Source organism: Pongo pygmaeus, chromosome 1, assembly GCF_028885625.2.
Source record: "Pongo pygmaeus isolate AG05252 chromosome 1, NHGRI_mPonPyg2-v2.0_pri, whole genome shotgun sequence".
NCBI lineage: Eukaryota > Metazoa > Chordata > Mammalia > Primates > Hominidae > Pongo > Pongo pygmaeus.
In genome coordinates, this window is record NC_072373.2 from 68540998 (window position 1) to 68563769 (window position 22772).

Consider the following 22772-nt stretch of genomic DNA (forward strand, 5'->3'; position numbering starts at 1 on the left):
TAAACATTTCCTCTGAACTCCCGATTTACATTTATAATTCAATTCATCCTGCATTCACTACTATGCCAGGTACTGAAACTGCAAATATTAATTAATCACAATGCTCAACCTCAGAGAATTTTGCCCAATGAGATATAAAATGTGCTGCATTCATTTCATAGTCTCAAACACTTTTGCATACAATTTAACTTATTCCTCATAATAGCCATAGAGAATCTGTGTTATAGATCCTATTTCATTTTTATCATTCTGATCTTCGGCTTAAATATCACCTCCTCAGAAGCCTTCCCTGATGTTGCTATCTAAAGTGTGACCCTGTCACTGCCACATCACCCTCTATTAATTCTCCAAATGCCATTCATTACAGTCTGATTTTTTTTTTTACAATCTACTTACTTGTGTATGGTTTCTCTCTTCCTACAATAGAATATAAATTCCACAACAGTATGATATTTGGCTGTCTTGTTCATTGCTCTATTCCCAGTATCCAAGTCAGTGCCTGGCCCAGAACAGGCCCTCAGGACACATTTTCAGAAAGAGGGAAGAGGGGAAAAGAGAGTAGAAGAAAGGAAGGGGAAAGCAGGGAGAACTTAAGTGATTTTTCACCCCGTGACAGAACTAAGCTCACATCAGGGGCTTTGCCCCCCAAGCCCAGGCTCCTTCCTCTCCGGTCATCATGGGAGTCGCTCTGGACCAGGGCTCAGGTTCTGAGGTTGGAAGGCTGGCTTTCCTTGCCTGGATGAACCTAGGACTCTCAGACTTCAGCACCGAACAGCTCATTAACCCAGAGTCTGAGATCCAACAAAAAAAGGTGGAAGTTGGATGTGTGTTCACCTGTCATTATGAATCCCCTCACTAAGGAAAGGGTGGAACTTTTTTGTATTTAGGATCATTACTTTCAAGAAAACAACAATCAAGGACTAAAGTCAAGAGTAACTCAATTTACCTTCTTTTCAGAAGCAGAAATGTAAAATGTTCCTCATAGCTTTTTAAATTAAGAACAAAGAATAAAATTCCTATTCAGTAAATATAGCTAACAAAAAAAATCCTATTGTATGACTAGCAAAGGGTAAGAGGGAGAGACAGATAATAGAAGAAGAGAGAGAAGGGAAGGGAGACAGAATCATATGACAGTCAATGATCCTAACATGGGAAGGGGACTCAAGTGGCCATTGGCTCCAGTTCTCTTTCTCTGAAAGACAGTTCTGTGCCTGTGTCTTAACAAGTGGAGACCCAGCAGGTTTAAGTGCTTTTCTTGTGGTCATATAGCTAGTATGGATTGGAACAAGACCAAATCCACTATGCCAGTGTCAGAGAATATATAATTTGATAAAAGAAATACTTTATTAAAGTACTGGACTTACAGCTAGAAACCAATCACTTAAAAGAAAGAACCATGCTTGTCATTTTCACCTTTATTTTCTCATTCCTTCTGGAAAAAGCACATGTACACATTTGGTTCATCAGAAAGGGGAAGGAAACCCAAAAGGGACTTAAGAGAGGCATACATACAGATACTCTCTGCAAGACAGCAAGGCACAGAGAACTACTTTGATACCAAGTTGCATTTTTGCAACTACAGTGATATTTTCATCAATAAGAGGTGTGACCATCTGTGCAGCCCTAGATTTTTTTTTACCCAGATTAGAAATTATATGAAAACTCACAGGGACGGATGCACTCCCGTGCCATACGCAGTTGTGCCCAAGACAGCATCACACCTTCATCCTGGTACTCCCAGGGACTGTGCCCTCCCTCAGCCCCATTCAGCTGCTGCTGTCACTACCAATCCTGTACTGAGAATCTAGAGCACTCTCTCTTCACCCCAAGCCCAGACAAGCACTTATGGAGGAAATTTTATTTTTCAACTGTCATCCACATAGTTACGAAGGCCCTGTGATTCAGAGACTGAATCTTCCAAAGTATTACCACATGAACATAAATGGGAAGGCCTTTCCTTGGAGGAGCCCCATTCTATAACCTCATTCAGTGCAGTTCCCCCCAAGTCCATGCATGTATTGCAGACAATAGAACCTTCTTGAATCCTCATGTCAGGGATGAGGATGACGTTCATAACACCAGTTTTCCAGGTTACAATGAGAAAGGTACCACACATCTTTGCTTCTGCCAGGAAGGTACTTTATTTGCACATAAACAACTCTAACCATTTGTTACAACTGTTTGTAAAAATGGTTTTGCAAGGGGCTTTTTGGTTCTGAATGGCTTTATAGTTTGTAACATGTATACTTGGCCCAATGGCCTAGTTCCAGGCTCTCCCCACACTGTCAGCACCAGGAGGACAAAGACCATGCCTCTCCTTCTCCCTTTGTCCTATCTCTTACCCCCACCCTCTTCCCCCACTGCTCAGATAATTATTCAGGGCATATTGTAGATGGTTGTTAGTATAGTATTGCATTTCCTGCTTTTCCCAATTCTCCCTCACTTGTTGGGGATGCAAAGTAATATACGCCAGCATATCATCTACTCATCCCTGACCAGCTGAGCTACCCAATTTTTCCAGACCAGAACTGGGCTGAGGCCTGCCTACAGGAGACCAAGGGCAGTCACCGCTCCACTCAGAAGGTTTCTTCCATGGCCCTGAATCTAACTCCTGTCCTGTCCATAAGCCCCATCTTCCCTGCCTACCCTCTTGCAATAGAGGGGAAGAGAAAAGTCGTGGTTCTGCCTCAGATTTACAGAGCACAGAGCAGAAAGCTACCCTGAATTGTGGGACTGCTGAAGCTAGAAAATATCCCAACCTTCATTTTCAGACAAGTTAAATGAGGCCCAACTAGGTTAGTGATTTGCACAAGGTCGCATGGCTTCTTAGAGAGGCTGAGTTGGGTAGAAATGAAGTCTCCCACGCAGTACTCTTTAACTACCCCACACTGACCCAATCACCGTCCTGCCTCCTTTCCCCCCAGCCATGCTGTTCTTGGTCTGGTAAATTATTGTGCTGCAGGGTAAGTGGGAATGACAATGCCTAGAATTATCTACATGAGCCTCTATTTTTGCCTTTATGATAAAGAGGATCTGAGGGACCCAACCAACACACTATCAACTAGTGATGGTCTGGTTCTCCTACTAGTCTACAGAACTACTTCTGGGGAAGCCAAGGGGTGAAAAGGCCTTTTCCAATCTAGGCCATGGTCAGTCTCTGAGACAACTGGATTCACCTAATTATGATCCTGAGAGAAGCAGGCATCAATAACTAAGTGCAGACAAACCCTGGAAATCAGATGGTGACATGTGCTCTGCCTTTCCATTAGACAATTCCACCACCCCAGGTAGGATTCATGAGCTCACTGGACTAGGATCCAGAGGTGAGATCCCTGTGGTGAGATCTAGGTTGCCAGGCAAAAAGTGGAAGACACACAAAGTTTGGTTGTTCATCCCTTCCAAATCTCATGCTGAAATGTGACCCCCAGTGTTGGAGTTGGGGACCTAGTGAGAGGTGTTTGGGTCATGGGGGCAGATCCCTCATGAATGGCTTGGCACCATCCTCGAGGTAATGAATGCATTCTCTTTCTATTAATTGCCACAAGATCTGGTTGTTAGAAAGAGCCTCCCTCCTCTCTCTCTTGCTTCACTCTCACTTCTCTCTCATCATGTGATCTGCACACACCGGCTCCCCTTCCCTTTCCACAAAGAGTGAAAACTTCCTGAAGCCTTCACCAGAAACAGATGTTGGCACCATGCTTCTTGTACAGCCTGCAGAGCCATAACCCAAATAAACCTCTTTTTTTAAATAAATTATCCAGCCTCAGGTATTCCTTTATGGCAAAGCAAAATGGACTAAGATGGACACAAAGCAAGGACACTGCTGACAGAAAAAACAGGGGTAACATGAGTTAAGGACCAGTCAGGATGGCCGAGCAGACTGGCCAATCTACCCCACTCTGGAACCAGCCATCACCCCCCAGGCTGAGCAGCTAGGACTAACTCTGTGAGTCAGATGCCATCAACTTCAGCACAAAGGGTCAACCTCGTGTGCAGGGAGTCAGCTAGCCTGGGTTCAAATCCCAGCTCTGCCTCCTACTAGCTGGGTGAGCTTGAGAAAGTTAGTTAACTTTTCTGAGCATCAGTTTCCTCATCTATAAAATGGGGATACCCACTTAATAGGATTGGTTAACAATTAATTATGAAAATGCCTGGAAGCTGCTTGGTATAATATTTGGAAAATATAGCAATAAGCAATCAATCAATGGTAACTACACTTTTTGAGGCCCTGCAGGAACTTAGCTGTCTGGCAGATTTATGGGCTGCAAGGGGGATGGAGGTGTGACTGACACATCCATAAGAATCCTCATCACTCCCTCACACAAGCAAGGAAGTAAAAAACAGACATTTCTCCACAATAGGATGCTTCTTGAACATGAGTTTCTCAGTTTGAAATCCAGACATGTAGGATTTTTTTCCTCTTCCTTCTCTCTCACACTCAACACACACATCCTAGCCTTCAAGGAGTGGAGGAGCTGTGCCAGCAATGATCCAATAGCTCAACCATGTGACTCTGTGGGTCACTGTATATCCTGCTACCATCAACACAACACTCACAATTCCTGGCAGAAGGACAGCCTCCTGGGAGTCCCAGACTCATAAATACAACCAAGGAGACAGAGGAATAGATGTAAATCACTCTCAGTTTGTCATCCCTGCAGAGTTAGAGCATGAAGCTCCACTCCAGGAGTGGGCATTTCAGAAGGACTCATGTAATTGGAGAAAAAGGTGTTCATCAAAGGAAAGAGATTTGTATTTGAGAGCTGGATTTTCAGAGGGAACTGAAATAAAGTCCATTAGAAATCTGAGTCAGGAAGAACGATGCAAGATCCAAATGACATGAAACCAACGCATGTTGCCTCTTGAATTATCCCTACCTCTAACCTAGCATAAATACAGTCACTCTTAGGGCAATCATTCATCTCAATCTGCATGGGAGTCTTCATTGGCCATGTGTAATTATTACCAACATCTCTGTCCACTCTCAGAAATGTCCCAGCTTGGACAATCAGTCAATCATAAATGATATGATTACACTATACTACAAAGTGGTAAAAAGCTTCTTAGCTGGTCAGAAACTTAGCATGTGAGAGAACAGTAGAATGGAATCAAACAACAAGAAACGGTCATCTTAGTTTAGATGGTAGAAATCGCTACACCATCCTACAAGACCCACGTATTTACAGGGGAAGTTCTATGTTTTCCCATTAGCAATTTATCCTGGAATTGCCAATGGGAAGTTTTTTCCTGGTGTCTAGCCCAAATCCCAATCCCAGGAGAGAAAGCCCCTTTTCCTCTGGTTCTGACCTCAGTGGAGATAAAGTAATGCTCTTATTTAAGCATCAGAAACATCCTTTCCTTGCATGAAAACACCTCTCTGAGTTCAGCCTGCTCTGTGGATTAAGCTTATCCTGACTCCCAGCCTTTCCTCTGAGGATGATGTTTCTATGACACAGTGTGATTCTCAGCCAAAAGTACGAATCAATGTTCCAACACGGTGAACCATTATGACAAGCCCCCAGATCTCGGCACGCACCCACAGCCTGAATCACCTGCTCTGAGCAGCCAGACTCACAGACACGATTGCAGCAAGTGACCTCAGTCCCCTGCACAACGAGGAAGCCGCGATCTCAAAGGAGACGTCGGTGGGTTAGTGTCTCCCATCATTCTCTCCAAGACATGGGCACAAAGCAAAAAAGCACAGAAAACTGGATGTTCCATCCCTGGGAAAGGACGCACAACCACTCTCGCACAAGGAGACTCAAGCCGGATCAAAAAGCAGGTCACCCACCCTATGCAGCCTGGCTTCCTCTGTGCTCTTTCCTCCCCCACTTCGAGCCCCAATTCCCAGTCCTGTCCCAGGAAAGGACCCACGCTACTCGCTCTGACCCGCAACTCCATAGACACCCAGTTCACCCTACAGCAGTCCCGAGTCGCCTCCAAAGGCACATGCAGCTTCCTTCACGGAAACTTCGCTGCAAGCTCAGCCACTGGCCCGCGCGCCCTCCCCACCAGCGATGCGCGCACAAAACTTCCCGAAGTCCGGGACCTGCTGAGCCGCCCGCGCCCAGAGGCATGGAAGGGCGGCCGGAGGCCCCAAGGCATGCGAAAACCCAGCTGCCCAAGCCTGCTCCCTTCTCGGAGCCTGGCTCCGCTCCCCGGCGGCGCGTGAGCCCGCCTCACTGCTTGGTGAGAATCCTGCATCCTCGAGCGGGATGCTGCCCTGAGCCCCGCGGCAAGGGGCGCAACACGCACACCCTAAGCGCCAAAGAGCGCGGGGGCTTTACCACGCTAGGACAATTCCCACGGAAGTTGCAAAGGAACGGACAGAGCGTGCAGAGGAGGAACAGGCAGCGCGTGCAGAGGAGATTCCGAGAAGGTTAGGGCCAACTACGGATCTCCAAGGTCCATGCATCCCCCCAACACGTAGCAGCGCGGGGGCCAGACCCGTGGCGCCGCCGGGGAGTGCAGCGCAGCCCCGCAGGCAATGGATGCGGGGCGCAAGACAGACACGTCTCTGGCAGTAAAAACCCGGGGCTTACCTTGAATTAATGCAGAGTCCCCGCGCTCAGCTGAATGAAGAGGGTGTGCTAGTATTCCCGAGACATCACTGAATTATTTTAAAAGAGGAAAGGGGTGGGGACGGGAGGGCGAAGACGGGGGAGGAGAAATGGTGAAATTGAAGGGGGAAGAAGGAGGAATCCACAGAAAGAATGGGGAAGGAAGGCAGGCGGAGGTGAGGGCCACAAACGGAGAACAAAATAAATAAAAGAGAAGAGAGACAATTAAAAAAAATCTGTCTCCTGCTCACACAGTGGAAAAGAAATTTCTGGCAATCAGAAAGAGAACTCGCATACATGCCCCCCTAGAGACGGCAGACCGGGGACTAACAAAGGAGGAGGGAAGAGAGGTATATCCAAACAGCAGAAGAAATCGCTGTCCAGACACGGGCGGCACGCGCGAGGCGGGGAAGGAGCGGCGGGAGGGTGGGAGCTGAACGCCGGCGTGAGCGCGCATACACCCGGGGCTGGGGGTGGCGGCCGGGGGGAGGGGGGCGTCGCGAGGCTTCATTTAGGCGGGGATTTGTGTTGTAAATCGCCTGAGGTCAAGAATTTAGGTCAGGGTTTCTGTGGAAAAGTTCAATAACCTCAAACTTCCGCGGGCGATTTCCACTGGAGTACCCGATTCTCGTTTGCGGGCGGGATGGCCCCTTCCTGGGCTCCAGCTCTGGACCTCACCAGGGTCCTGGCCGCTGGCCTTACTGGGCAGGGAGAGGAAAAGCATGATTACATTTAAAAAGAAACAAGAGAACTGGGGGCTTCAAGGATCAAGTTAAGGGGGAAGGAGAGGTGTGGGGGACCAGCCCCTGAGCCAGACACTTCCCAAGGGAAGCCCCAGCCCGATGCAGAGCCTGTTCGCTGCCTGTGGACTGATCCAGAGGCTCTCTGAAGGTCTCCAGGGGCTAGCTGAGGGCTCTAAGGGAGACCCTGTTTCCCGTGGGCAGTTAAGGGCACAAAAAATCAACCGCCCCAAAACTGAGTAAAACTGGCGTTTCCAAGGCTTCCTAGACCTGAATCCCTCTAGGGTATCCTCTCCCCCATTTCTCTGGCTCTCTGCATACCTTTCCCTCAAAAATAATAGAAATGTCTCCCAGAACCCTGCAGGTAATGACTTTGCGTCCCACCCACCCATCTTTACAAGTCCCAGCAGGGTCCCTAGGGAGGCTTTGGCAGGTGGCTTATAAACAACTGCCTCCTGTCCTCCAGGAGCTCAGAGTCAGAGAAGAGAGGGGCTCCAGAAAAAGAGAGAAGAGGAGGCAGTGGGATTGGAAGGGACAAGAAGAGAGGGAGTCACAGGGAAGGAGGAGGGAGAAAAAGAGAAGCGTTCTCTCCCTCTCCACTCATTGCTTGGGCTTAGCCTTGGCCCAGGTGGGTCAAGTCCTCAGAAGGCCTCGCTTGAGGGTGGCCAGGGCTGAATGACGACAGTTGGCCCTCCTACTTGGCCGTGAGTTTCCAGGGCTGAGGGCAGAGCCTGGCACACAGTGGAAACGTGCACTGAAGGGAACTACATAGCCACCATGCCAACAGCTCCTCTCACCTTTCCTCTTAGCTGTGGCAGGAAAAGCGTGGCTATGTACCCTCCTTGGCTAGTTCCCAATTTACCCCCAGAAGGTCTGCTTGAGAGGTTCATGCTGTGAGGAGCCAGGATGTTGGCCCCGGGGCCAGGTAAGTCCTGAAAATTCTCACCAAGCCTGAAAAGAATTGAGTCTATGAATCAGACTTTCAAAAGCTGGGCTTTAGCCTGACATTAAAAAGAAAAAACAATGTTCTGGCAGGGCATTAGGAAAAAAATCAGGACTACACCTCAGTTTTTCAGAGGCTGAGAGATTTTTAGAACAGTCTTGGAGGTCTGGTTTCCCATATCAAAAGGTTGTTTGTTTGGCTGGTTTTTCTGTTCAAGCATAAGAGTGCAGTGGGGGCCTCTCCTGAGCCCTTGAGAAGAGCCTGGCCATAGGATTCAAATCCCCAGGTCAGAAGCACAACATGGGGAAGGAGAGGAAGAGATTTTCCCCACTTTAAGAAATTACCTTAGAATCTACTGGAGCTCTGGGGAAGGAGAATGACTCCATGAACCCCAAAATATACTCTTCATGCCCCCACCACTACCCCAACATACACACACACACACACAGCGCCGTTACCAGCCACCCAGGCCTTCTCCCTTCAGCCCGTAGCAGGAGCATTCACTCTACAATGTGTGGGGGTTTTTTTTAATGAAAAAGTTTAAAGAGCTAGGATACCAGACGGCTGATGGTTTTCCTGGCTTGGAATCTCCTAAAGAGTAGAGTGTCCATACCCACTCCTCTCCACCGTCAAAACAAACAGCAATTGTACCCACAAACAAGACTGTCTCTGACAACCCGTTCATACAATTGGGAGCACGGGATGCTCACCAACAAGATGATCCCACAACCCATTCCCTTTACCTATCCGTGCAGGGGGCTCAATGCCAGATGCCCAAGTATGACCCCCCGGACATACCTGCCATTTTATTTCTTCCTTCCCTGGCCACGAGTAACAACTACTTAGAACAATATGGTGTCCTTTCAGACATAACAAAAATATTGGTTTTGGTTCTTGTCCCATTTGAATGAGTTGTGGCTGCTGCTCTAGACAGAGGAGGTAGGGGAACCAGGCTGGGATGCAGGAATTCTTCTCAGCGGCACACAGGGCCTGTCTCCCTCCATCCCTCCACCTGCGCTGGTGCACCTCCCCCCACCCCCAGACCTCTATACATCTAGCAAGGGAAAGAGCCCAGTGCCCAAGATGCACTCCCTGTCCTCTCGGTTTTCAGCCAGACCTGCAAGAAAGCACCCTGGCCCAGACCTATGCCCCACATGACGCCCCCTAACGGGACTTCATACTGGGACCAGGGCTTCAAAGAAAAGACCCTGGTTTAATAATTCAGCTTGCACGAATGCTATTTAGTAGCCATGGCAACCAGTTCCCTGACATCTAGTTGTAGGCAAGATGTGGATGGAAAGGGAAAGAGAAAGTGAGAAAGAGGAAAAGGTAGAGGGAAAGGAAAAGAAAGAAACCCAGCTGAGTTGTCATCTAAACTTTCCCTGCTTTCACTCCACATCATAATCCTGACAGTGAGATGCCAGTGAATCTCAGCCAACCGTGCTTTTACCTAGCTTTCTTCCCTCCATCTCTGACTTTGCTTTCGCCCCACGTGTCTCCCTCTGTCTCCTCTTTCTCCAACCCACTGGAAGCTGGAGATCTAGTTTCCTCACTCAGCATTCCAACTAAACACCTTTGGGACTCTGGCAAATTATTTAGCCTTTCTTTGCCTCCATTTTCTTATCTTTAAAATGAGGGGCCTGTGGATGTCTGCTCTGGTTCCCTCTGGCCCTAACAATGCATGATTCTGTGGTCTTCTCTCTGTCTCGCCATCTCCCGACCATCCAGCTTTTCCTCTCTGCCCCTCTGTCTCTGTCTCTCCCTCTCTCTGCGTGTTTGTTTGCTTCCTGTACTTCTCCATCTCTCTCTCTCTCTCCCCCAGAACCCCTTGTTTTTTATCTCTCATGAATACCACTTGCCATGAGGTTTCACCTGTGAAGCAGTTATGTTTCTAACAAATACTTCATTCCCCCTTGCTGGAAAGCATCCCATTACCTCCCTTTACTCAGATAATTCCCCTTCATCCTTTAGATTACTGATCAGACATCAGCTCTTCTAATAAACCTCCCTGCTCCCCAAAACAGGGCTAGTGCCCCTCTTAGAAGCTCCCATAGTGTCCTGGGTTAACCCCTATTGGATCTTATCTCACTGTATAGTACTATAACTGCCTTTTCGTTTGTTGGCACCTTGACTAGTGTGTGAGCTCACTAAGGGCAAAAAGAGTGCCTTCTTCATTGCCGTGTCTCCAGAATCTACCATTTGGAATGAACTTAAAAAGTAGTTGAATGAAAGTGTAAATAAACTAAAGCCACAGGTTTCTGAATCCTTGCTTGTTAAACACTCAAGACATGCCCTGGAAGGAGCACAGGGTAGGAAGCCCGGGCAGGAGCCCCTCTCTATACTACAGCAAAGAGAGGGAAGGAGACCTCCTCCTCCCTGGACTGTTTTGAGGAGGTGGGGGGCCAAGAGCAAGGGTATCTTTCAGACATTCTGGGTGGACAACCCAGCTCCTGAAGGAAGTGAGGATGGGCAGCAGCAGGAATGGGGAAAGTGATCAATGCCAAGTGGGTGGTTCTCTTCAGCCCATCTCTGGGGTTGCCCTGGTGCCATTTGGGCAAACCTAAAAGGTAACTTTACACATCCAGTGCTAGGAGTTCCTTTCATGGTGTCAGAGCTACAAGCAACCACCTAACATCCAATGTCTCCCAGCCTTTGAGCCTGGCCCTTTCTTCCTGGGAGCAGACGGAGGCTGGGATAGTGCTACCAGAGGCACATGGGCCATGTGGGCATCGTTTCAAGCCCCTGCTGGGAGATGCCAATGTGGATTTCGGTCATCCAGGAAGCAGCTTGCTTTAAAAACAGAAAAGAAAATATTCTTTTGGTAATCATCTTTTGATGGACAAATAAGACCTCTATATTTTAAAAACCCTCAGCTATAAATGTGAATGAAAGGCAAGAATTCGAAAGACAGGGTTCTTCCCAATGCCTCCTAATGAATTCTCTTTCATTCATACATCACACAAAGTGGGAGGGACAGAGCTGGTAAACACACGTACACATAAGCCCTTATACTTGTGTGCACAGAGCTACCATTAAGTTGAGACAACCTCTAACACAGGGCCAGGTTTTGCATGGTGTGTGGCGCCCCCCCATTCATCACTCAGAAACCTAGGAATGCCTGTCTGAAGCCCCAGTCTTCATACGGCTAGCCCCCAAAACACACAAATAATTCTTAATCCAGATGGAGCTGCCTTACACTCAAAGATCTGCCAAGTGACACATAGTCTTCCAGATATTGTGCACATACTGAGTGACATATTTCATTAGCAGATGTTCATGAGTTGTCCCTACCACCCCCTCCCCAAGTGCAACATTCACATATCCCTCATGCAATACGCAGCTAGCCCCAAGCTTAAGAAAAAAGGATGAGGTTTAAAGCAGGAAGCTAGAAAAGAGAAAAAAATACAAAAAGACCAGCACATACCCTGAAGAAAGACGCTGCTTTGTAAAAATGATACCCCCAAACCTGGATTTACATCCACATTAGATTGTTTGAGAAGTTCGATATGGATCCACACTGAGTTTCCCCATTCCACAGGAATATACCTCCCAGCTGGTAAAAAATTCAATCCTGTACCCTTTTGTGCAATAGAAACCTGACATGGGAAACAAATAAGTTAAAAGCCTTCCTACATGCCTAAACCCTGCCACCACATTACCCTCCACTAAACTGAAGTTGCTCGTCCTCTCCCACGTTCTAACCATCTTTGAGTGCAGCACCCAAACATTGGGACAAATTTGCATTCTTTCACCACCTCTGAGAACAAAACCAGAAAGCATGGCAGCAAATGCCCATGCTAACTCCATGTGATATACACACAACACAAACTGTCAAGTATCACACAAATACACCCCTGATACACAATAACTGAAACATAGGCACATGCACACATACTCATACATACATACTGCCTTCTTGAGGCATGCATGTGTGTGTGTGTGTGTGTGTATGTGTGTGTATTTTGCTTGGAGACTGGTGATGCTTTGGATTATGAGGTTTCCATGGTTACCTTCTGCAGCGAGAACTGGGGTAATTGAACTCTTGGGGTTCACCATTCAACAGATGCTGCTTGCTCACTCCTGCATGCTCTCTCGCTCACTTGCTTGCTCTGTCTGCAATTCATCACCATCATTTTTAGTTACAGTTTCAAGTCGAGTATATTATAATAGAGTCGAACCCTTCCTAGGGCTCTGGCTGTACCTTGGAAAGAGAAAAAATTCTGAAATGGAAAATTCTGACTTCAACAGATGGGTTACCCTGGAAAAGTCTCAGGCTAATTAAGGTCTAGGAGCAGCCAAGATCATATACACCCATCCCCTCTCCTCTATGCAAGAAAGACAACCACCCTATAATGGGAAAGAAAAACCATATTTACTAATTCCTAAGAATCTCTGACAGAATAAAATCTAAGGGCCCAGACCAGCATAAGCCCACAGGAATGGGGACAAGGCTCCAACACTGGTATCTCCTCTCCACTCCATGTCCCTTCCCAGGATACCTTTAAATGGTTATTGCCTTAGTCAGTTCAGGCTGCTATAACAAAGTACCATGGACTGGGTGGCTTATGAACAACAGAAATTTATTTCTTACAGCCATGGAGGCTGGAAGTCTAAGAACAGCATGCCAGCAAAGTCAGGCAACCAAGCTTGTCAGCACCTTGATCTTAGACATCTAGCCTCCAGAATTGTGAGAAAATAAATTTCAATTGTCTAAGCCACCCAATCTGTGGCACTTTGTTATGGTGGCCTAAGACAAAATTGCAGAAGGTACACCAAAGTGAGACCCTGAGGAACGGCTCCCAAGCAGTGCTCCAGGCTCAGGCTCTGGAGTCAGACGCCCAGGCTCACTACCAGAGCAGCCACTAACTAAACAACATGTGGGTTTGGGCAAGTGATTTAACCTCTCTGGGCCTCAGTTTTCTTGTCTGTATAATGTGGATAATAGCAATACCTTTCTCATAGGGTGCTTGCAAGGATAAAAGGAGATGCTGCCTGTCAAGAACATAGTACATAGAAAATATTGAATAAACATTATTATAAAAACAAGCCAAGCAATTTTTTAAATGGAGATTTTTAAAAATGGGCTGGAATTGAGTCAGGTGCCTTGGTTGGTCTTGCCTGAAGACAACAAAATAGGGAAGATAACTTCCCATGCACCCTCCTAACACTGCAATTACACAGAAGTCTGAGTACCACCTCCCTGCCTTTCAGAGAAGGTTGCAAATTTTAATCCTGAAAACCCACACATATTGACTCTTCTAGAAAAAGTAACCATAGTTTTCCAAAACCATCACAGTCTGTGAACTGTTTTGCCACAGGTGCCCTCATGCCTCCCTAACAGCCCACCTGAGGCTTTTCTAGTTTTCATTTTCCCATCCCTGTTTACACATCATTCCTGACAGATCTCTGACAGGTCTCCACTCTGAGGACAACTGATCTGAATCATTATTTATTCTGTCCCTGTGGGATGTTTAGAGTAAGAGGAGGGGGAAGTGGGAGAGTTGATCTTTAGCACCAGACTAGAACAAGCAGGAATGCATTTCCATTGATCAGGAAGGGATGGTTCTGGACTACAGCAGGCAGTGCTCCCAGCAGCCTCTGCCTGAGCCCCATGGATGCTCTGGTGATGACTCACCAAATGTCCCTTTGCTTTCCATTACCTAGGACCACAGGCAGCCTTGTCGGTTGCCCTCCTTGGGCCTTTGATCTGGTTGCTGCTGGGTCTGTTCTGCAATATTTCTATTGCTCTGCCCTCAGGAGCCATGGCCGGACACCCAGGCCTATGGTTCTTGGGACTCTGGTCATACCCAGAATTTCATGAGGCTGTATTTGCTTGAGGAAAAGGCCAAGACCAAGGAAATAACATTTAGTTCCACAACTCCAGGGAACACAGACAATGGTGGTCTGTCTATTCAGAGAGCCTAATGGTACTCAACTTGCCAAGGCCCAGAATTCTCAAGCAAAGAGCACATGAGTCATCAGAGAAAGAAAGTGGCTCACGTCTGTAATCCCAGCACTTTGGGAGGCCGAGGTGGGTGAATCACAAAGTCAAGAGTTCAAGACCAGCCTGGCCAACATGGTGAAACCCCTTCTTCTAAAAATACAAAAAATTAGCTGGGCGTAGTGGTGGGCACCTGTAATCCCAGCTACTCAGGAGGCTGAGGCAGAAAAATCGCTTGACTCCGGGAGGCAGAGATCGCAGTGAGCCAAGATCGCACCACTGCACTCCAGCCCAGGCGACAGAGTGACACACCATCTTAAAAAAAAAAAAAAAAAAAAGATATTCTCATCCCAAGCCCATGCTGTGTCCTAGAGGCAGGTCTAACAGCAGGTACAACTAATTAGACAATGTACTGCTTCCTCAGCGTGTGCCAACCCTGTCCTCCCAGGTGGATACCCTAAAAATGATGTCACATAGAAAGATAGCCATTTAGAATCTCTCTCTTTCCAAGTCCAGGGAGACAGGGGACAGAAGAGACAGGGAGAAAAGAGAAAACAATAAAGGCACAGAACCTTTGCACAAAGGAAGTTCTCTTCAGTTGTCAAGGTTAAAGACAAGCGCCTCCTTCCTCCTTCACCACACTGAGATATCAATGTCATTGGCATATTTCTGAAGAGCATATTTGAGAAGGAAAAAAAAGTAAAGCACATATATTTAGACAGGTGAACCTACCTCCTTCTACACCAAAAGCTGGTAGGTTTTGAGGCACCCATTAGCTTTCTCTTCTCAGAAAACATACTAATAGTCCAACCATCATAAGAGGAAGGTTTGGGCATCTCTCCCATCAAAACCTTGCGTAGTCCCAGACAGGCTCTGCAGGTGTTATTAAGCACTCATATTGGCTTCATTGTTACTTTGCTGGCTTTATTGGGTCCACCATCCTTCCCTGTGCATCTGTTATGTTACCCATTTAACAAAAGGCGAGAAAAGAAACCACAGTCTTATTAGCACCCAGATTGCCCTCATTTTACCTCCTCAGGTGCTGAATCCTCCCATTTCCCAGGACTTTTCGTATACAAGCTTGAGTCAGTTTCTACAAAGTGAGCAAACTTCTAGCCTGGCCAAATGGATTTAATTCTGCAAATAAAAATTTCATAAGCGTATTTAATCCAAATATTTCAGACCCGAGCTTCCTTCTCTCCTTATCTTTGAGACACACAAGCCTTCATACCAGAGTGGATGGCAGGATCTTCACACCCTCTCTGCACATCTGATGCCCCAGGTCTCTCTGAAGATCTGATGACCAAGCCAACATAAAATATACATAACATAAAACTCACCCTTTTAATCATTTTAAAGTATACAATTCATGGCATTAAGTACATTCACATTGTTCACCCATCACCACCCTCCATCTACAGAACTTCCATCTTCCCCAACAGAAACTCTGTACCTATTAAACCATTACTCCATTCCCCCTGCCCCCAGTCCCTGGTAACCACCATTCCACTTTCTGTCTCTATGGATTTGACTACTCTACGTACCTCATGTTAAGTGGATTCATACAGTATTTGTCATCCCACATATATCCCTTGTGTCTGATTTATTTCACTTACCATAATGTTTTCAAGTTTCATTCATGTTGTAGCCTGTGTCAGAATTTCTCTCCTTTTTAAGACTGAATACTAATCCATTGGATGTGTATACCACATTTTGCTCATCCAATCATCTTTCAATGAACATTTGGATTGTTTCCACCTTTTGGCTTTTGTGAATAATGCTGTAGTGAACATTGATGTCCTAGTGTCTATATGAGTCTCTGCTTTCCATTCTTTTGGGGATATACCCAGAAGTGGAATTGCTGGATCATATGGTAATTCCACATTTAACTTTTTGAGGAACTGCCAAACTGTTACCACATTCTCTTTCAAAAGGACCTCATCATGTAGAGAAACCTTTCCCAGGGACTATGAATAACAAAAACCTGTCACCAAGAATTCCAAATAGCCAGCTGGCCCTGGGGATTGCTTGTCTTAATGTCTTCAGTCCTCCAGCCCTCCCTGTGTCCACACTCTTTACTGTGTAAACCGGTAGCTCCTCCCACAAGAAGGCAGGGAACTGTCCCTGGCCTTTGAAGCTGGGCTCAGCCATGTAACTTGCTTTGGCCCAAGGGATGCAGCAGACACGAGAAAGCAGGGGCTTGAAGTGTGCTTGCACATTAGGGCTGTCCCGCCTGCTCCTGTGACTCCACCGTGGAAAGAACATGCCCAGCTTGGCCCACCAGTCCCAAGAGGAGCAGGAGGGATGCATGAAGAAGAGCTACGCCACCACTGTAGCCTGAAGGAAAGCTGCCCCAGCTCACCTACTAGTCCCTGAGAATAAATGATTGTTGTTTTAAGCCTTTGAGTTTTGGGGTGGTTTGAGCTGATGGCACAGTAACAGGCCCACTTACTGTTTGTCCTAAATATAGGTGAGAATGAGATTTCTGGAGAATGAGATTGTTTGATAAATGGCAGCAAAGTCTTATTGGCTTCGGGATTTTTTTCTAACTGGAATCTGCCCTCACCTGAATTAAAAGCCAGGCATCCCCTTTTTCTCACAGCTGTCTAGGATTGCCTCGGGGGTCCTCTTGGGCTGTTTTTGGGCTGATGTTGTGATCAAGCTTTGTGAGTACCAAATCCAGCCTGTGAAAGTGCTTTAGCTCTGCATAAAATGGGGCATACCAAACAGAACCAGAAATCAAGTAGCTCATCGTAAAGCTGTGATTAGCTGGCCCACTTGCAGTTCCTAAGACAAGCCCTACAACACAGTCATGGCCCGGCAGAGCCATTATCAGTGAAGATCTGATCTCAGCTGAGCAGCTTCTAAAACACCGTTCTGTCTGTCCCCTCCAAATTAACCAGTCTTGGGGATAGTTCACATAAGCCAAAGTTTCCAGAGACTGAGAAACTAGAATGCCGGTTTATTAATTTACTCAGGGAGTTATTCTTTCCGAGGCCTGAAGTAATGTACTCAAATTCTCCAGCCAGCTTACCTCCTTCCTATCAGTGTATCTGCAAGACCACATGAGTCCTCAGAAGGCTGCTTGGTAAGCACAGAGGCATAACAAGGGAAGGAGGACAGAGTGGGTACAGTCTCTCCGGGCCATGGAAAATCCTAATAAGTGCTCCCACCCAAAAACAGAGCTTACAATTTAGCCTTTCCATAATGTAGACATATTTCAAAACATCACGTTGTGCACCACAAATAAAATTTGTTAGTTTTTTTAAAAAGACTTTTTTGTAAATAGAGCTCAATTCTAGGGACCAAATATTGTAAGAACTCGCCCTCTAACCAAATCAGTACTGTCTTGATAGAAGTAAAAAATAATAATAATGTAATAAATGAGGTACAAAGCATTATACAAATATACCACATTATCATTTTATATTATTTTTCTATTATTATATGTTTATAATAGTAAATGTGAGCAGTGCCATGGAGGTAGAAGCATACCAAACTGTCTGTGAAGACTCAGATTCTAATCACAATTTTGCTGTCAAATTACTGCATGACCTTAGGAAACTGACTACGGCACTCAGGGCCTTGGTTTTCTCATGTGTAAGGTGAGTGAGTTGAACCAGGTGGGCATCAAAAACAAGACATTATGACTTGATGAGTCCGTGGGCAGCATGGACGATAAGTGCTAGGACTTCAGTGGAGGGAGAAATCAGTGAGGATTATTCACAAGATGGATCAGGAGAAAAGGCCTATGGAACATAACAAGGCCGATAGCACTCCCAGCAAGACAATGTAAACAGTATATCCTGTTAGGTCAGGAAAAAAACTGATGGACACAGAACGTCTAAAAACCATTAGTGACTAGAATAACAATAATGTAACACTCGTTGCTGATCTGGAGACACCCTGCTCAGAAAATTCCTTGGTCTCACAGAACCTTCCGGGAGAAAAAGTCAGGCTGACATTTTGTGTACAGGATGAGACTAAAGTGCCACGCTTATTCAGTGCTGTGTTCTTACTTCACTGATGTTAAATTTTAATTTCAATTAAAATGCCAGGATCATGCCCCAGGATTTAACTTGGTTAAATCCCTAAGCTGTTGAAATAGCCATATTTGCTTTCTTGATAATCCTCATCTTGGCTTTAAGCCCCTCTACTTAAATTGAAATCTTCGGATACACAGGTCCATCATTTACTTATTTATTTTAAAGCTTTACTCCTAATATTCTGCACTGCAAACTTGGAGCCCTCGACTCATAAAATTGCTCTGTGACCAGCTGCAGTGAAATTTACGGACATAAATTCACAGACATTATTTTCTACTGCAAACCCAGAGCTCTGAGCTGTCAAAATGTGTTCCTGGTTTCAAGTTCAAACCAATTCTACTCTAATAACATGTCCTATGTTAGGCACTGATAGGTAGATAAATTGTTCAAGAAATGGGATCCAGCCCTGAAAATTATTACAGACTGATAGAGAAGACAGGACATGTACATATGAAATTATTAGAGGACAAAACAGGGGATAACATAGTCCATAAATACTCAGTTCTTGGAGAGATTTTTTAAATGAGATTAGTGACAATCTCAAAGGCTTTATGAAAGAAATGGGATTTGAAAGAGACTACAACTTAGTGTGAAAGTTACACGAAAGGCAGAAAATATGGTGGGATCCAGTGATTGCATCTCCCAGGATTCAGGGAACAGACCTCCATTTTTGATCCCTTTTCCCTGTGCTTTTGTAGACACAATATTCCCCTGCTGGAGGTAAGGTGATCCTCTTGCTGTCAGACTGAAGGGCAATCTCATATATGGGAGATTTAAGGAGATGTTGCCATCTCAACTCTACACCTGCTCTGCAGACTGGGATGCTTGCTGAGCACAGTCCTGCGGGCTCATAGATGGGAGATGTGACACCTGACACTGTCCTGATTCCATCTAGCTCCAGGTGGCTAGCAGTGGCCATAGTGAGGCTCAGAACCTAAGAGGCAGAAAATTCTCCTTTGGAGAAGTACTCATCATTAAAACGTGAGCCTCACCATCAGCCTCAACCCAGAAAAGGCAGGCTTTGCTATAGGGGAGTAGAGAAATCACTGTTGAAGGATTATTAGGATCAAAACTAATCCCATCTGGGCCTGCTCCAGAGGCTGGACTTCCTCCTGAACTTGACACTTTCAACATTTTTTAAAGTACAGGTTGAGGATCCTTAATCCAAAAATGCAAAATCTAAAATACACCAAAATCTGAAACTTTTTGAACACTGACATGACACCACAAGTGGAAAATTCCACACCTGACACCTTTGCTTTCCAGCAGTTCAAGGTACAGGAATTTTGTTTCATGGACAAAATTATTAAAGTATATTGTATAAAATTACCTTCAGGCTAGGTGTATATGAAACATAAATAAATTTCATATTTAGACTTGGGTCCCATCCCCAAGATATCTCATTATGTATATGCAAATATTCCAAAATATGAAAATATCCAAAATCCAAAACACTTCTGGTCCCATGCATTTCAGATAAGGGATACTCAACCTGTACTAAGAGAAGTTTTGCTTCTGGTATAAAAGAGCGAACTATTGCCAAGCCAAACAGCATCTATAAACTCTTAGGAAATAAATACAACAAAAAGTTACCTGAGAACTCTGAGGATTGAAACAAAGGCAGGCATATTTTGGAGGGGAGTGAAATTTGAAGCAAGTGGCCAGGCTGGAGCGAGTTCCTTGCTTATTGTGGCTTTACCCTGAGGGAGACCACATTTGCAGCAACACTGGTGCGGAATGGCTTAAATTCTGGTAGAAAGTCCATCATCTTTCTAACCAGAGGAACCAGGACAACCAAAGCTTCTGGAAAATAAGAGTAAACCCCAAAAAGAAGAGAACAAGAACAAGAGAATCTCAAATTGTATGTATAGACCTAGCCCAAGTCTCTGACTGACCTCTGAATCACACATACATGGAACAAACTGAAAGCAGCTGACTGAATGCTGTGACTTCAAAAACTGATCAGAGATCTGAGCCACTACCTAACACAGGCACAATAGTTGGCATTCTGAGTCTAAATCAAGTTAATTGTCTGCTAAAACAAAATGTCAACACTCCTTGGAGAAATATAACAGAATGCAGAGTCTTTACAACATAATATTCACAATGTCCGGGCTACGATCCAAAATTATTCAACAAATAAGACTCAGGAAGATGCGGGCCATTCTCAAGGGAAAAAAATAATCAACATGATGCCAACCCTGAGATGACCCAGATGTTAAGATTCTCAGGCGAGGAATTTAAAGCAATTTCATACAGTAAAACTACGCTCAGTGAGGTAAAGGAAAATATGCTTGTAATGAATTAAGAGGTAGGGAATATCTGCGATGAAATAGACATGATTGTTTACATAGAAAATTTTATAGGAAACTATAAAACAGCTGTTAGAACTTATTAACAAATTTAGCAAGGTTGTAAGATACAAGGTCGATATACAAAAAGTAATTCCACTTTTATACTTAGTAGCAAACAATTAGAAAATAATTATTTAATATTAAATGTGGATTTATTAGTAAGACCCTGACTAAATTATAGTTACAAGGGAGAACACATAACAATATGAAAAGTAGTGTGTTAAAGCTATGTGACAATTTCCATGTGATACAACAATTAAAAAACAGAAGGAGGTTGGAAAGAATATGTGAAGAATAAAATAAGCTCACTGATTGCCTCATAGGAATTTATTGGGAGTAAATGACTATTACTTCAAAATAAATTCAGTGAAAGAAAAGGGAGAGAAAAGAAGGGATTATAGACAAACAAAAGAAACCAACAGACAAAAACCCAAATCCAGCATCTTACCAAGTGGAAACAACCAAAGGTGTTTCTACAAAAGTCAGGAACAAGACAAGACTATCTCTTCCTCTATTTAACATTGTGTTTAAACTAATCCAGTTGGATAAGAGAAAGAATCTAGAGGAATAAGAATTGAAATGACAGAGGTAAAGTCTATTTACATATAATCTCAAAAATTGCAAAGAATCAATAGAAAAACTACCAAAATTATAAGAAAACTTAGTAAAGTAGCAAGAATTAAAATTATTATATGCAAAGAAACCCAATTCAAAGTCTAATGAAAGAGAAAACCTCATTTTACTATAGCAAAAATAAAATACCTAGGCCAAAACTTATATGAGGAAAACTACAAAACAACCTGGAAGAAACAAAAGTAGACTTGAATAAATGAAATGAGATATCATGTTTTTCAATTGGAAGACTTACCATCCTAAAAATTCCATTTTTTATGTCTTCTAAGTATAATGCAATGTCAATAAAAAATGTCATCAAATAATTTTTTATCTTGAGTTAGACAAGTGTAATATAAAGTTCATTTGTGGCTAGGAGTTGTGGCTCACACCTGTAATCCCAGAACTTTGGAAGGCTGAGGCAGGTGGATCACTTGAGCTCAGGAGTTTGAGATCAGCCTGGGCAACATGAAGAAACCCCGTCTCTACTAAAAATACAAAAAAAAAAAAAAAAAAAAAAGTGTCCTGGCATGGTGGCAGGCGCCTATAATCCCAGCTACTCAGGAGGCTGAGGCAAGAGAATCGCTTGAACCCAGGAGGCGGAGGTTGCAGTAAGCTGAGATCGCACCATTGCACACCAGCCTGGGCAACATGAGCAAAACTCTCAAAAAAAAAAAAAATGTAAAAACAAACAAGCAAGAATCGCCAGGAAAAATCTAAAAATTAAGAACAATGGTTTGAGGTGAGTGAGAGGGGAAGAGTAGTCATGTTAGAATTCAACCCTACCATAAGCCTCCATAATTAAAATTCATTGGTATTGTCACATGAACAGAAAATAAAATCTGGAAAATGATCCCACTGTGCACGAACATTTAATATATGCTAAAGACAGCATCTCAAAGTACTAGAGGAAATGTAGACTTTCTACTAAGTAGTATAACTGTATAACCACATGGAAAAAGATAAGATCGGATCCATTACTATGCCAGAGGTTGCAATTTTTTGAATTTTTGCATGAGTGAAAAAGCAGACCTTGGCAATGACCTTGAGCAGTAGGATATAAATAACTCCCCCACGCTTAGCATTCCAATAATGGAACACTAGGCATAAACGGGTTAACCTGTATTCTAGAATGAATTACAAATGGATCCGAGATTTAAATATTAAAAAATGAAACCACACAAATATTTGAAGAAAACATGGGTGAATTCCTCTATAATCTTGGAGTAGGAAAAACCTTCCTATGACTCAAACCCAGAAGCAATTTTAAAAATTGATAAATTTTATTACATAGATTTTTTTTAACTTTTGCATGGCAAAAAAAAATAAAGAAAAAAGACAAATGGCAAAATAGGAAAAACTGTTTGCAATTTATTCATAAACAAAAGGTTACTGTTCTTAATATATGAAGATCTTCTAAAAATAAAGAGGCCAAAACATTTTTATTTAATATATAACATATAATAAAATGTAATGTATAATAAAAATATGAACTGAGAGTTCATAGGAAAAAATGCAAATAGCTCCTAATATGAAAAGATGTTCATCCTCAATCATAATGAGAGAAAAGCAAATT